Here is a 14,075-nt window from a genome sequence, read left to right as displayed (position 1 = left end):
TGACATAAACCATTATATGACAAATAGATCTCATGGCATAAACCATTATATAACTTATAGATCTCATGACATAAACCACTATATAACATATAGATCCCATGACATAAACCATTATATGACATATAGATCCAATGACATAAACCATTATATGACATATAGATCCCATGACATAAACCATTATATAACATATAGATCCCATGACATAAACCATTATATAACATATAGAGCCCATGACATAAACCATTATATAACATATAGATCCCATGACATAAACCATTATATAACATATAGATCCCATGACATAAACCATTATATAACTTATAGATCTAATGACATAAACCATTATATAACATATAGATCTAATGACATAAACCAATATATAACATATAGATCTCATGACATAAACCATTATATAACATATAGCTCTCATGACATAAACCATTATATAACATATAGATCTCATGACATAAACCATTATATAACATATAGATCCCATGACATAAACCATTATATAACATATAGATCCCATGACATAAACCATTATATGACATATAGATCTCATGACATAAACCATTATATAACATATATATCTAATGACATAAACCATTATATAACATATAGATCCCATGACATAAACTATTATATGACATATAGATCCCATGACATAAACCATTATATAACATATAGATCCCATGACATAAACCATTATATGACATATAGATCCCATGACATAAACCATTATATAACATATAGATCTCATGACATAAACCATTATATAACATATAGATCTAATGACATAAACCATTATCTAACATATAACTCTCATGACATAAACCATTATATAACATATAGATCTCATGACTTAAACCATTATATAACATATAGATCCCATGACATAAACCATTATATAACATATAGATCCCATGACATAAACCATTATATGACATATAGATCTCATGACATAAACCATTATATAACATATATATCTAATGACATAAACCATTATATAACATATAGATCCCATGACATAAACTATTATATGACATATAGATCCCATGACATAAACCATTATATAACATATAGATCCCATGACATAAACCATTATATGACATATAGATCCCATGACATAAACCATTATATAACATATAGATCTAATGACATAAACCATTATCTAACATATAACTCTCATGACATAAACCATTATATAACATATAGCTCTCATGACATAAACCATTATATAACATATAGATCCCATGACATAAACCATTATATAACATATAGCTCTCATGACATAAACCATTATATGACATATAGATCCCATGACATAAACCATTATATAACATATAGCTCTCATGACATAAACCATTATGTAACATATAGATCCCATGACATAAATCATTATATAACATATAGAGCCCATGACATAAACCATTATATAACATATAGCTCTCATGACATAAACCATTATATGACATATAGATCTCATGACATAAACCATTATGTAACATATAGATCCCATGACATAAATCATTATATAACATATAGATCCCATGACATAAACCATTATGTAACATATAGATCCCATGACATAAATCATTATATAACATATAGATCCCATGACATAAACCATTATATAACATATAGATCCCATGACATAAACCATTATATAACATATAGCTCTCATGACATAAACCATTATGTAACATATAGAGCCCATGACATAAACCATTATATAACATATAGCTCTCATGACATAAACCATTATGTAACATATAGATCCCATGACATAAATCATTATATAACATATAGAGCCCATGACATAAACCATTATATAACATATAGCTCTCATGACATAAACCATTATATGACATATAGATCTCATGACATAAACCATTATGTAACATATAGATCCCATGACATAAATCATTATATAACATATAGATCCCATGACATAAACCATTATATAACATATAGATCCCATGACATAAACCAATATATAACATATAGCTCTCATGACATAAACCATTATATAACATATAGCTCTCATGACATAAACCATTATATGACATATAGATCTCATGACATAAACCATTATATGACACATAGCTCTCATGACATAAACCATTATATAACATATAGCTCTCATGACATAAACCATTATATAACATATAGATCCCATGACATAAACCATTATATAACATATAGCTCTGATGACATAAACCATTATATAACATATAGCTCTCATGACATAAACCATTATATAACATATAGCTCTCATGACATAAACCATTATATAACATATAGATCCCATGACATAAACCATTATATAACATATAGCTCTGATGACATAAACCATTATATAACATATAGCTCTGATGACATAAACCATTATATAACATATAGATCTCATGACATAAACCATTATATGACATATAGATCCCATGACATAAATCATTATATAACATATAGAGCCCATGACATAAACCATTATATAACATATAGCTCTCATGACATAAACCATTATATAACATATAGATCTCATGACATAAACCATTATATAACATATAGATCTAAGGACATAAACCATTATATAACATATAGCTCTCATGACATAAACCATTATTTAACATATAGCTCTCATGACATAAACCATTATATAACATATAGATCCCATGACATAAATCATTATATAACATATAGAGCCCATGACATAAACCATTATATAACATATAGATCTCATGACATAAACCATTATATAATATATAGATCTCATGACATAAATCATTATATAACATATAGCTCTCATGACATAAACCATTATATAACATATAGATCTCATGACATAAACCATTATATAACATATAGATCTAAGGACATAAACCATTATATAACATATAGATCTCATGACATAAACCATTATATAACATATAGATCTCATGACATAAACCATTATATAACATATAGATCCCATGACATAAATCATTATATAACATATAGATCTCATGACATAAACCATTATATAACATATAGTTCTCATGACATAAACCATTATATAACATATAGCTCTCATGACATAAACCAGTATATAACATATAGATCTAATGACATAAACCATTATATAACATATAGATCTAATGACATAAACCATTATATAACATATAGAGCTCATGACATAAACCATTATATAACATATAGCTCTCATGACATAAACCATTATATAACATATAGATCTCATGACATAAACCAGTATATAACATATAGATCTAATGACATAAACCATTATATAACATATAGATCTAATGACATAAACCATTATATAACATATAGATCTCATGACATAAACCAGTATATAACATATAGCTCTCATGACATAAACCATTATATAACATATAGATCCCATGACATAAACCATTATATAACATATAGATCTCATGACATAAACCATTATATAACATATAGCTCTCATGACATAAACCATTATATAACATATAGATCCCATGACATAAACCATTATATAACATATAGCTCTCATGACATAAACCATTATATAACATATAGCTCTCATGACATAAACCATTATATAACATATAGCTCTCATGACATAAACCATTATATGACATATAGCTCTCATGACATAAACCATTATATAACATATAGATCCCATGACATAAACCATTATATGACATATAGATCTAATGACATAAACCATTATATAACATATAGATCTCATGACATAAACCATTATATAACATATAGCTCTCATGACATAAACCATTATATAACATATAGATCCCATGACATAAATCATTATATAACATATAGATCCCATGACATAAACCATTATATAACATATAGATCCCATGACATAAACCAATATATAACATATAGCTCTCATGACATAAACCATTATATAACATATAGCTCTCATGACATAAACCATTATATGACATATAGATCTCATGACATAAACCATTATATGACACATAGCTCTCATGACATAAACCATTATATAACATATAGCTCTCATGACATAAACCATTATATAACATATAGATCCCATGACATAAACCATTATATAACATATAGCTCTGATGACATAAACCATTATATAACATATAGCTCTCATGACATAAACCATTATATAACATATAGCTCTCATGACATAAACCATTATATAACATATAGATCCCATGACATAAACCATTATATAACATATAGCTCTGATGACATAAACCATTATATAACATATAGCTCTGATGACATAAACCATTATATAACATATAGATCTCATGACATAAACCATTATATGACATATAGATCCCATGACATAAATCATTATATAACATATAGAGCCCATGACATAAACCATTATATAACATATAGCTCTCATGACATAAACCATTATATAACATATAGATCTCATGACATAAACCATTATATAACATATAGATCTAAGGACATAAACCATTATATAACATATAGCTCTCATGACATAAACCATTATTTAACATATAGCTCTCATGACATAAACCATTATATAACATATAGATCCCATGACATAAATCATTATATAACATATAGAGCCCATGACATAAACCATTATATAACATATAGATCTCATGACATAAACCATTATATAATATATAGATCTCATGACATAAATCATTATATAACATATAGCTCTCATGACATAAACCATTATATAACATATAGATCTCATGACATAAACCATTATATAACATATAGATCTAAGGACATAAACCATTATATAACATATAGATCTCATGACATAAACCATTATATAACATATAGATCTCATGACATAAACCATTATATAACATATAGATCCCATGACATAAATCATTATATAACATATAGATCTCATGACATAAACCATTATATAACATATAGTTCTCATGACATAAACCATTATATAACATATAGCTCTCATGACATAAACCAGTATATAACATATAGATCTAATGACATAAACCATTATATAACATATAGATCTAATGACATAAACCATTATATAACATATAGAGCTCATGACATAAACCATTATATAACATATAGCTCTCATGACATAAACCATTATATAACATATAGATCTCATGACATAAACCAGTATATAACATATAGATCTAATGACATAAACCATTATATAACATATAGATCTAATGACATAAACCATTATATAACATATAGATCTCATGACATAAACCAGTATATAACATATAGCTCTCATGACATAAACCATTATATAACATATAGATCCCATGACATAAACCATTATATAACATATAGATCTCATGACATAAACCATTATATAACATATAGCTCTCATGACATAAACCATTATATAACATATAGATCCCATGACATAAACCATTATATAACATATAGCTCTCATGACATAAACCATTATATAACATATAGCTCTCATGACATAAACCATTATATAACATATAGCTCTCATGACATAAACCATTATATGACATATAGCTCTCATGACATAAACCATTATATAACATATAGATCCCATGACATAAACCATTATATGACATATAGATCTAATGACATAAACCATTATATAACATATAGATCTCATGACATAAACCATTATATAACATATAGCTCTCATGACATAAACCATTATATAACATATAGATCCCATGACATAAACCATTATATAACATATAGATCTCATGACATAAACCATTATATAACATATAGCTCTCATGACATAAACCATTATATAACATATAAATCCAATGACATAAATCATTATATAACATATAGATCTCATGACATAAACCATTATATAACATATAGCTCTCATGACATAAACCATTATATAACATATAGATCTCATGACATAAACCATTATATAACATATAGATCCCATGACATAAAGCAAACAGCAAATGTGTCTTACAATAAAGACCCTACAGCTCAGTGACTGTGAGTAATATATATATCGCAGCTCAGTGACTGTGAGTAATATATATCGCAGCTCAGTGACTGTGAGTAATATATATCGCATCTCAGTGACTGTGAGTAATATATATCGCAGCTCAGTGACTGTGAGTAATATATATTGCAGCTCAGTGACTGTGAGTAATATATATCGCAGCTCAGTGACTGTGAGTAATATATATCGCAGCTCAGTGACTGTGAGTAATATATATCGCAGCTCAGTGACTGTGAGTAACATATATCGCAGCTCAGTCACATGAAGGGAACTAAGTGCTAACCCTGGGATTTTAGCTGCTCTCAGACACACGTTATGTTCATTTCTATTTCATTAGATTTTAATGTAAAACTTCATAATGAAATAAAAACTTACAACCAAAGGGAATCCAGCAGTTTAGAGAAATGAAACTGCCCTGAGTCCCAATACATCCTCTGGCACACAAAGGGTTAAAGGGACATGCAACCCAAAAAAAGATTTCATGATTTAGGTAGAGAATTCAATTTTAAACAACTTTCAGTTTACTTGTGTAGTCAAATTTGCTTCATTCCCTTGGTATCTTTTGTTGAAAGATAAGCAATGCACTACTGGGAGCTAGCTGATCACTTCTGGTGAGACAATGACAAGAGGCTTATGCGTACAGCCAGTAGTGCTGCTTTCTAACCCTATCTAGGTGTGTTTTTTTAGCACAGGATACAGAGCGAACAAAAGTTAAAGGGATATGAAACCCAAATATTTTCTTTCATGATGAAGACAGAGCAGCAGTTTTAAGCATCTTTCTAATTTACTCCTATTATCAATTATTCTTCCTTCTCTTTGTATCTTTATTTGAAAAAGCAGGAATGTAAGCTTAGGAGCAGGCCCATTTTGGGTTCAGCACCCTGGGTAGGGCTTGCCGATTGGTGGCTAATAAAATATCTATCTTTTTAAACTATAACAATTGTGTAGTAGACTGTCCCTTTAAGTACGCTCCGTGTATCAGCATTTTAAACCCAGCCCTTGCTCTGAGAGCCTAAGGTGCTTACGGCTCAGTCTGTTACATTTTCATGTTGTGTTAGTGCACATAAGAATATACCATCAGGTTAGGGGGTTTTCCCCACTTTTTTTTCTCCCTTGACTTCTAAGGGGGAATACGTGAACACGCATGCAATAATGTTGCGCTAATTAGCGCTCCACTTGTAATCTGGCCATTTATGCAGAATTCTATTTTTTGTTAAATGTCTCTTTAAGCTAAAGCTGTTTATTTTGATGCCTAAGGACACCCAGTTCATTTACTGATAAAGACGCAGCTCTAATATTGGGTACAGGGGCTCTCTCTATATGATACAAAAGTAACATACCCTCTTGTTCATGCAACAACATAAAAAAAGAATCCCAGGCAAACATAAGAGAGCAGCAGAATGTTTGTATAAGGTTCCCTGCATAGGAGCTGTTCCTAGAGAGAGGAAATGATATATTTATGTAGGAATGCTGATTATCACAATGTAACTAAACAGCACAGGGCAAAATGTAACTAAACAGCACAGGGCACAATGTAACTAAACAGCACAGGAACAATGTAACTAAACAGCACAGGTACCATCTGTCTGGGCACAATGTAACTAAACAGCACAGGTACAATGTAACTAAACAGCACAGGCACAATGTAACTAAACAGCACAGGTACAATGTAACTAAACAGCACAGGCACAATGTAACTAAACAGCACAGGCACAATGTAACTAAACAGCACAGGCACCATCTGTCTGGGCACAATGTAACTAAACAGCACAGGCACCATCTGTCTGGGCACAATGTAACTAAACAGCACAGGCACCATCTGTCTGGGCACAATGTAACTAAACAGCACAGGCACCATCTGTCTGGGCACAATGTAACTAAACAGCACAGGCACCATCTGTCTGGGCACAATGTAACTAAACAGCACAGGCACCATCTGTCTGGGCACAATGTAACTAAACAGCACAGGGCACAATGTAACTAAACAGCACAGGTACCATCTGTCTGGGCACAATGTAACTAAACAGCACAGGTACCATCTGTCTGGGCACAATGTAACTAAACAGCACAGGTGCCATCTGTCTGGGCACAATGTAACTAAACAGCACAGGTACCATCTGTCTGGGCACAATGTAACTAAACAGCACAGGTACCATCTGTCTGGGCACAATGTAACTAAACAGCACAGGTACCATCTGTCTGGGCACAATGTAACTAAACAGCACAGGTACCATCTGTCTGGGCACAATGTAACTAAACAGCACAGGCACCATCCGTCTGGGCACAATGTAACTAAACAGCACAGGCACCATCTGTCTGGGCACAATGTAACTAAACAGCACAGGCACCATCTGTCTGGGCACAATGTAACTAAACAGCACAGGCACCATCTGTCTGGGCACAATGTAACTAAACAGCACAGGCACATCTGTCTGGGCACAATGTAACTAAACAGCACAGGTACCATCTGTCTGGGCACAATGTAACTAAACAGCACAGGCACCATCTGTCTGGGCACAATGTAACTAAACAGCACAGGTACCATCTGTCTGGGCACAATGTAACAAAACAGCACAGGTACCATCTGTCTGGGCACAATGTAACTAAACAGCACAGGGCACAATGTAACTAAACAGCACAGGGCACAATGTAACTAAACAGCACAGGCACCATCTGTCTGGGCACAATGTAACTAAACAGCACAGGTACCATCTGTCTGGGCACAATGTAACTAAACAGCACAGGTACCATCTGTCTGGGCACAATGTAACTAAACAGCACAGGTACCATCTGTCTGGGCACAATGTAACTAAACAGCACAGGGCACAATGTAACTAAACAGCACAGGTACCATCTGTCTGGGCACAATGTAACTAAACAGCACAGGCACCATCTGTCTGGGCACAATGTAACTAAACAGCACAGGGCACAATGTAACTAAACAGCACAGGTACCATCTGTCTGGGCACAATGTAACTAAACAGCACAGGTACCATCTGTCTGGGCACAATGTAACTAAACAGCACAGGGCACAATGTAACTAAACAGCACAGGTACCATCTGTCTGGGCACAATGTAACTAAACAGCACAGGTACCATCTGTCTGGGCACAATGTAACTAAACAGCACAGGCACCATCTGTCTGGGCACAATGTAACTAAACAGAACAGGTACCATCTGTCAGGGCACAATGTAACTAAACAGCACAGGTACCATCTGTCTGGGCACAATGTAACTAAACAGCACAGGCACCATCTGTCTGGGCACAATGTAACTAAACAGCACAGGTACCATCTGTCTGGGCACAATGTAACTAAACAGCACAGGCACCATCTGTCTGGGCACAATGTAACTAAACAGCACAGGCACCATCTGTCTGGGCACAATGTAACTAAACAGCACAGGTACCATCTGTCTGGGCACAATGTAACTAAACAGCACAGGTACCATCTGTCTGGGCACAATGTAACTAAACAGCACAGGGCACAATGTAACTAAACAGCACAGGGCACAATGTAACTAAACAGCACAGGCACCATCTGTCTGGGCACAATGTAACTAAACAGCACAGGCACCATCTGTCTGGGCACAATGTAACTAAACAGCACAGGTACCATCTGTCTGGGCACAATGTAACTAAACAGCACAGGTACCATCTGTCTGGGCACAATGTAACTAAACAGCACAGGGCACAATGTAACTAAACAGCACAGGGCACAATGTAACTAAACAGCACAGGCACCATCTGTCTGGGCACAATGTAACTAAACAGCACAGGGCACAATGTAACTAAACAGCACAGGCACCATCTGTCTGGGCACAATGTAACTAAACAGCACAGGTACCATCTGTCTGGGCACAATGTAACTAAACAGCACAGGCACCATCTGTCTGGGCACAATGTAACTAAACAGCACAGGGCACAATGTAACTAAACAGCACAGGCACCATCTGTCTGGGCACAATGTAACTAAACAGCACAGGTACCATCTGTCTGGGCACAATGTAACTAAACAGCACAGGGCACAATGTAACTAAACAGCACAGGCACCATCTGTCTGGGCACAATGTAACTAAACAGCACAGGCACCATCTGTCTGGGCACAATGTAACTAAACAGCACAGGGCACAATGTAACTAAACAGCACAGGCACCATCTGTCTGGGCACAATGTAACTAAACAGCACAGGGCACAATGTAACTAAACAGCACAGGGCACAATGTAACTAAACAGCACAGGCACCATCTGTCTGGGCACAATGTAACTAAACAGCACAGGTACCATCTGTCTGGGCACAATGTAACTAAACAGCACAGGGCACAATGTAACTAAACAGCACAGGTACCATCTGTCTGGGCACAATGTAACTAAACAGCACAGGCACCATCTGTCTGGGCACAATGTAACTAAACAGCACAGGCACCATCTGTCTGGGCACAATGTAACTAAACAGCACAGGCACCATCTGTCTGGGCACAATGTAACTAAACAGCACAGGGCACAATGTAACTAAACAGCACAGGGCACAATGTAACTAAACAGCACAGGTACCATCTGTCTGGGCACAATGTAACTAAACAGCACAGGTACAATGTAACTAAACAGCACAGGCACCATCTGTCTGGGCACAATGTAACTAAACAGCACAGGCACCATCTGTCTGGGCACAATGTAACTAAACAGCACAGGGCACAATGTAACTAAACAGCACAGGGCACAATGTAACTAAACAGCACAGGGCACAATGTAACTAAACAGCTCAGGCACCACCACTTGCATGCTGAGTGCAATGTGACACAGCTCTCACTAGTGAATGAAGCGAGCACAAGCTTTGTGATGTTCCTTCCTGTCTGCCCTTTCCTCACCTCCCTTTGCTCTTTGTACGGAACTGGGCAATGAGCAGCAAGCGAGCTCTGCTCGTGTCCAAGAGATCCAGCTTCATTAATAAGGGCCACACCCAACCACGTCCTGCCACAGAATTGCTCAGCATTCCTGTGTGCTGTCACATAGCCATGGCAACAAGGGGTTAAAACCAGGAACTAGATTATTGTCCTTAAAGGGACACTGAACACAATTTTTTTCTTTTGTAATTCAGATAGAGCATGCAATTTTAAGCAACTTTCTAATTTACTCCTATTATCAATTTTTCTTCGTTCTCTTGCTATCATTATTTGAAAAAGAAGGCATCTAAGCTTTTTTTTGTTTCAGTACTCTGGACAGCACTTTTTTATTTGTGGATGAATTTATCCACCAATCAGCAAGGACAACCCAGGTTGTTCACCAAAAATGGGCCGGCATCTAAACTTACATTCTTGCATTTCAAATAAAGATACCAAGAGAATGAAGAAAATTTGAGAATAGAAGTAAATTAGAAAGTTGCTTAAAATGTCTGCTCTATCTGAATTACGAAAGAAAATTTTTGGGTACAGTGTCCCTTTAAACCAGCACGTTATACTGGAGGTAATGCTCAATAACGTGCACGCCCCTGTGCCTATCTCAGTATGCTCTCATGTAAACAAACTGACTTTTACCAGAGGATACAGAAACAAAGAGGGAACATTTGAATAATAAAAGTCCATGTCCAGCCTGGAACAGACATATAATAACATACCAGCCAAGTCTAAATGTTTTTATAGCAAATTAAAATCCTTTTTTGCTGATATTGTTTTACCCACCATTTGCCTTATATGGAGAAGCTAATCTGTGCTTTAGTCTCCAGACAAGGGTAGTCACTGTCATTATGTTAGTATACAATGAATTGTTTACAGATATGTAGCAGGGTTAGCCATGTGAAAAAGGGGCCAAATAATTAATGAAAGTATATTGCAGAGTTGTTTTACTGCAAGTAACTAAACATTTAATAGAACAATATCAAGGTGTTTACGGTCCCTTTAATGATGTTCTCTTTGAAGCTCATTTCTGAGAAAAAGCAACTTAACCGTAAAGTACATTGCTGAATGCCAGAGCATACTGGGCTCAAACACGTAAGTCACAAGATGACGGCACCCCAGGGCTGTGCACTGTGAGCTAGCTCATCACCCTCATACAGGAAACTCATTAAAGGATTCTACTCCATAATGAATCTCTGTGCTCTCCAAACCACATGAAAAGTGCACAAAAGATGAATGTTTGCTCCTGGGCAGAACCTGCTCTTGTTCATTTGTTTAATGACAATAACTCTTCACGCACATTCATAGATACAATTACACTGTGAGAATAGACTTGGGTCACTGTAAAAGACTCTGCAAGAAAATATACATTGTTTTTATCTTACCCCGACGTCTGTGCAACACTCACTGCACTTTCTAACAGACAGACACACCTTTACCTCTGTGGCAATCAGTGGGTTAAAAGTACACTCATCTGAAAAGAGCTGAAGTTACGATGTGAGGAGGACACAATAAGCAGGAAAAGCCAGTAGGATACTTCATTGCAGACCATGAGACCGTAGTGAAAACTCCTATATCCTATAGGGCTATTGTCATACGGATGTGGCAGAGAATGTTCCTCTAAGCACATTGTGATACCTTTCAGCGGCTGTTAATGCCATTTATAAATTCATTAATCAAAGGTTTGTGCTCAATAAACTTCCAAAACCTCACAAGTCTCTTCTTCAGTTATAGGTCAGATTGTTAACATGAGCCCAAACTGTCCCGTCACCAGGGTTCCCTCTAAGGCCAATTTTGTGAGCACCCCAGCAGTGAAACAGTTAATTAGAGCAATTATCAAACACTACACAATGAAGACTGCAAGGTGTTGCTCCCTTATTAACTGTTTCACTGCTGGTCCACACACAAAACTGGCCTTACAGAGAACACTGCCTCCCACCCATGAAATGCATCCTAAATAGCAACAAAAAGACAATATCTACATTTATAAAGATGTTGGTCTACTAAAAGTTACCAATAAAAATAATATTCTCTTTGGGACTGGTACAACTGTAGCCCATCACCCTGTTAAGATGAATGTACCATTTATTCCTTCACTAAATGGCATCTCAGGCAACTTAAAGGGACACTGAACCCAATTTTTTTCTTTTGTGATTCAGATAGAGCATAACATTTTAAGCAACTTTCTAATTTACTCCTATTATCATTTTTTCTTCGTTCTCTTGCTAGCTTTATTTGAAAAAAGGCATCTAAGCTTATTTATTAGTTCAGAACTCTGGACAGTATTTTTTTTTTGGTGGATGAATTTATCCACCAATCAGCAAGAACAACCCAGGTTGTTCACCAAAAATGGGCCGGCATCTAAACTTACATTCTTGCATTTCAAATAAAGATACCAAGAGAATTAAGAAAATTTGATAATAGGAGTAAATAAGAAAGTTGTTTAAAATGTTATGCTCTATCTGAATCACGAAAGAAAAAAAATGGGTCCAGTGTCCCTTTAAGGACAAATAGGTTCTGCTGGATACTGAGCTGACATCTAATTTCTAGGTTTGGACAATGGACAGAAGATCACCTGTAATTTCTAAGAATACAACATCTCAGTATATCAATACATTGGCCCATTAAAGGTATCAAAATCTGTAAAAAAAAAAAAAAAGTTAGAAAAATATTTAATAGCAGCACTAAAAGTTCTGGTGGCTTCTAAATCTTCCATTAGGATCCCATAGAATTAGTTAATGCTGTTAGTGCCTGAGAGGAACCAGCAGTTATTGCTCAGACCTCATGTACAGTGACATACAGTATATAGTTCAGGAACCATAATCCCAAAATGCCTCACAGGTTAAAAACTGCAATAAACAAGCTACTAAAATAAAAGAACAACACTTTATACAGTTTTAAAAAAAGGACAAACGTTATGTTTTGCTAAGTCTTGTGTGGAAGTCCCTCTATACAAAGGGTAGGTGACACACGGAGCCACCAGCACAGACAAAGGGAAAGTTGTCTGAGATAGGCCTGAGAATAAATTAGTCCTGAGATCTGTGTTGCTATTTATTATCATAGGAAATATTTTTAATATGAAGAGAATCAGCTGTTTTTCATCATGCACCACAGGCAAGCTGAGCCTTAATTACACCAAACTGGAAAGGTTTCTGATGGATCAGACCTACAAAGGACTTCCTTTAAGTCATTAAAGAACAAAGCAGCGCCG

General features: G+C 35.1%; 1 protein-coding gene across 5 annotated transcripts in view; it reads right to left on the bottom strand.

Moving 5' to 3' along the window:
* The window catches only part of RHBDF1 (rhomboid 5 homolog 1), a 236,309-nt gene that overhangs the window by 125,363 nt on the left and 96,871 nt on the right, over positions 1 to 14,075 (bottom strand). The window contains exon 2 of one of the 5 annotated variants that reach the window (XM_053694520.1): positions 13,440 to 13,504. The exons of 3 other annotated variants lie outside the window; for them this stretch is intronic. The gene's annotated coding sequence lies outside the window, so the exon portion shown is untranslated. Of the gene's footprint in view, positions 1 to 10,840; positions 10,923 to 13,439; positions 13,505 to 14,075 lie in introns of those variants that run through there. One more of the 5 variants, XM_053694521.1, reaches the window with a different exon arrangement.

This window comes from Bombina bombina, chromosome 11 (assembly GCF_027579735.1).
Source record: "Bombina bombina isolate aBomBom1 chromosome 11, aBomBom1.pri, whole genome shotgun sequence".
Classification (NCBI taxonomy): Eukaryota; Metazoa; Chordata; class Amphibia; order Anura; family Bombinatoridae; genus Bombina; species Bombina bombina.
The sequence above is the reverse complement of the archived record's forward strand: the minus strand, read 5'-3'. Positions and strand labels throughout refer to the sequence as shown.